The sequence below is a fragment of the Trichosurus vulpecula genome, assembly GCF_011100635.1.
Source record: "Trichosurus vulpecula isolate mTriVul1 chromosome X unlocalized genomic scaffold, mTriVul1.pri SUPER_X_unloc_1, whole genome shotgun sequence".
NCBI lineage: Eukaryota > Metazoa > Chordata > Mammalia > Diprotodontia > Phalangeridae > Trichosurus > Trichosurus vulpecula.
Genome location: NW_023494377.1, coordinates 7,825,847 through 7,829,665, shown reverse-complemented (window position 1 = coordinate 7,829,665; position 3,819 = coordinate 7,825,847). Strand labels below are relative to the sequence as shown.

General features: G+C 44.3%; 1 pseudogene; it reads left to right on the top strand.

The window, feature by feature from the left end:
* Positions 1–330: 330 nt before the first annotated feature.
* LOC118833040 lies at positions 331–2,445 on the top strand (annotated as a pseudogene).
* Positions 2,446–3,819: the final 1,374 nt, after the last annotated feature.

The following is a 3,819-nucleotide window of genomic DNA, read 5'->3' as shown; positions in this document are numbered from 1 at the left end:
GTTCTAGAATTTGTTCAGAGCCATTTTTTATAGGTTTTTGGAGGGACTTGGCAGGGAGCTCACGCTAGTCCCTGTTTTCCAGCTACCATCTTGGCTCTGCCCCCCTGTGGTTCCTTTTCAAAGAGGACCAATGCCATCGTGAGGGTGACATCTTGACTTTCCCTTGAATTGGATTTAAGTGAGGCGGGGCTATGTAGAGTCCTCAGCTTCACTCTCTCCTCCAGAGTCCTTGAATTCTAGTGGCAAGAAATTAGTAGGGGAGAGGACCAAAACCCGGCAATACGCAGCCCAGCTGTTTGAGTGTCATCCATCATTACCTTTGATGCCAAGATGACCAAGCTGGGATTTCTGTGGCTAGACACTTTTCTGAAGCTTCTTATCCTGTCAATGGCCACTGTATTATCTTTTTACACATACCTGTTTGCTGTTCTGAGATTTGAAAGTGTCATCCATGAGTTTGACCCATATTTTAATTATTGAGCTACCCGGTTCCTAAGGAGGGATTTTACAAATTCCATAACTGGTTCGATGACTGGGCCTGGTACCCTCTGGGGCAAATCATTGGAGCAACAATTTATCCAGGTTTAATGATCACTTCTGCTACAATCTACCATGTGTTACATTTTTTCCCATATCACTATGGACAATCGGAATGTCTTCATTTTCCTGGCTCCTCTCTTCTCTTCCTTCACCACCATCATCACATACCCCTTTACTAAAGAGCTCAAGGATGCAGGTGCTGGATTCCTTGCTGCTTCCATGATTGCTGTGGTTCCTGGGTATATATCCCAATCTGTGGCAGGTTCCCATGATAATGAAAAGATTGCCATCTTCTACATGCTGCTCACCTCCTATGTGTGGATTAAGGCAGTAAAGACAGGCTCTGCCTACTGGGCTGCCAAATGTGCCCTTGCCTATTTCTACATGGTCTCCTCATGGGGAGGTTATATGTTTTTGATCAGCTTCATCCCTCTTCATGTACTGGTGCTGATGCTTAGAGGGCATTTCTCCCACTGGATCTATGTGGCTTACTGTATTGCATACTGCTTAGGGACCATCCTTTCTATGCAGATCTTCTTTGTGGGCTTCCAGCCTGTCCTATAATCAGAGCACATGGCAGCCTTTGGGGTCTTTGGCCTTTGCCAGATCCACACCTTCGTGGATTACCTGCTAAGAAAGCTGAATCCTCAGCAATCCAGTGCTCTTCCAAAGTGTTACCTCCTAGGTTGGTTTCATCCTCCTCACTCTGGGAGCTGTCCACATGCTGACAGGAAAAATTTCTCCCTGGAAGGGATGTTTCTACTCTCTGCTGGATCCTTCTTATGCTAAGAACAACATCCCTATCATTGCCTTTGTGTCTGAGCATCAACCTACCACCTGGTCTTCTTACTACTTTGACCTACAGCTCTTAGTCTTCATGTTCCCATTTGGCCTCTATTACTACTTAAGCAATTTGTCTGATGCCCAGATCTTTATCATCATGTATGGTGTGATCAGTATGTACTTCTCAGTTGTAATGGTATGTTTGATGCTAGTCCTCACCTCCCTGATGTGCATTCTTCCTGGCACTGGGGTCTCCAAGGTCCTTTCCACCTACACGAAAAATCTGGACATTAGTCGTCCAGATAAGAAGAGTAAGGAGCAACAGGACTCTACCTACTCTATCAAGAATGAGGTGGCAAGTGGGATGATCTTGGTCATGACTTTCTTCCTTATCATTTACACTTTCCACTCAACATGGGTTGCCAGTGAAGCCTACTCTTCTCCTTCTATTGTGCTTTCTGCATGAGGTGGAGATGGAAGCAGAATCATATTTGACTAATTCAGAAAGGCATACTACTGGCTTAGGCACAATACTCCAGAGGATGCAATGATCATGTCATGGTGGGATTATGGCTACCAGAGAGCAGCTATGGCAAACAGGACAATCTTAGTAGACAACAATACTCACATCTCTCACGTAGGGCAGGCCATGGCATCCACAGAAGAGAAGGCCTATGAGATCATGAGGAAGCTTGATGTCAGCTACATGTTAGTCGTATTGGAGGCTCTACAAGATATTCTTCTGATGACATTAACAAGTTTCTATGGATGGTCCAGATTGGGGGGAGCACAGATACAGGCAAGCAAATCAAGGAGCATAACTACTGTACCCTAACTGGGGAATTTTGTGTTGACCAGGAAGGTTTCCCAGTGCACCTCAACTGTCTCATCTACAAGATGTGTTACTACTGCTTTGGACAGGTCTACATGGAAGCCAAGTGTCCACCAGGCTATGGCGGGGTCAGAAATGCTGAGATTGGTAACAAAGATTTTGAGCTTGATGGCCTAGAAGAAGGATATACCACAGAACATTGGTTGGTCAGGATATACAAGGTAAAGGACCCGGACATAGAAGCTTGTCAAGGACAATCATCGCCTTCACCTCCAATATGCATCCACTGAATTCATCTTCACCTAGGATGCCACAGACATTGTTTTTATATACACTTTGTAAGAACAGGGCAGAATGGGATTTGAACTGCCTGGAAATTTTGCCCAGGGCAATACAGGTCAGGCCCGGTGGAATGATTTTTATAATTATAAGCAGGTTACCAAATGAAATGTCATGGCTTTATCATGGTCAATTAAAGTGGGAAGAAAAATTAAAAAAAAATTAGTGAATGGGCGATGGCCAACTTTGGATGCAAGTGGATGACCTTGGCCTTTCTAAATTAACACCTTTCCTAGGTCTCAGTTTGTCTGAGGCAATACTCATTCAATGACTAAAGACTAGGTAAGAATGGAGACCAAACATGGCCCTGTGAAAACTAAATAAAGAATGATTATAGAAGTGAGAACATGATTAAGCACCTAGAAGTCAGTGACACCTAAAGGATGGGGGTGGGGAGGAGACCCTTCTTGTTGGAGGTATCAGGGAAGACTTCATGGAGGAGATAGCATGGTAGTGCCAATCAAGGAGATGGGGTGAGCCCCCGACCATAACTACTGGTTCTCTCACTACCTGTGAGACCTTGGGCAAAGCCTTTCCCATCTTTAGACCTTAGTTTCTTCACCTGTAAAATAAGGGGTTTCATGAGCAGCCAACCATTATGCATGCTTAACAGATATATAGGTGATGTCTATCTAAAGTGCTCAACATGAAGCATTAGTGAGAAATCATGTGCAAGTCCCAGAATTGTTCACCACTGGAAAATGGGCCAATAGTCAGCTGCTTGTCCTTTTCCTCTCCTCAAAATGCTATGTAACTTCCTATGACAATAATTAGCTCATTTTAAGCCTATTGGGCTATTAATATGATGGTCACCAAGGCAGCTAGGTGGGACAGTGAGTCACAGAGTGGGTACTTGTTACACCAAGGTTTCTCTTCCCCTACCATACTCCCGTGGGGGGGGTGGCAATTATAGATTATACATTCCCTTCTGTGATGGGCCTGGAGCTGGGAACATCTTAGTTTAAATCCAGCCTTGATGCTTTACTATCAGTGTGACTCTGGGCAAGTCACTTAACCTCTGACTGCCTCAGTTTCCTCAACTCTAAAATGGGCATAATAATAGCACCTACATCCAAGGGTTGTTGATAGGATCAAATGAGATAGTATTTGTAAAGAACTTGACATAGTGCCTGCACCTGCTGGCCCTTAATATCTGCTTGTTCCCTTCCCCCCTTTCTAATAACTAACAAGAGAGTCTTTGGTAATTGCCAGGGCCCCCAAATTCATCATCTGCCACAAGCCTAAGTTTTGTTGTTATTCAGTTGTTTCAGTCATGTCTGACTTTGTGACTCCTTTGGGGGTTTTCTGGGTAGAGATACTGGAGT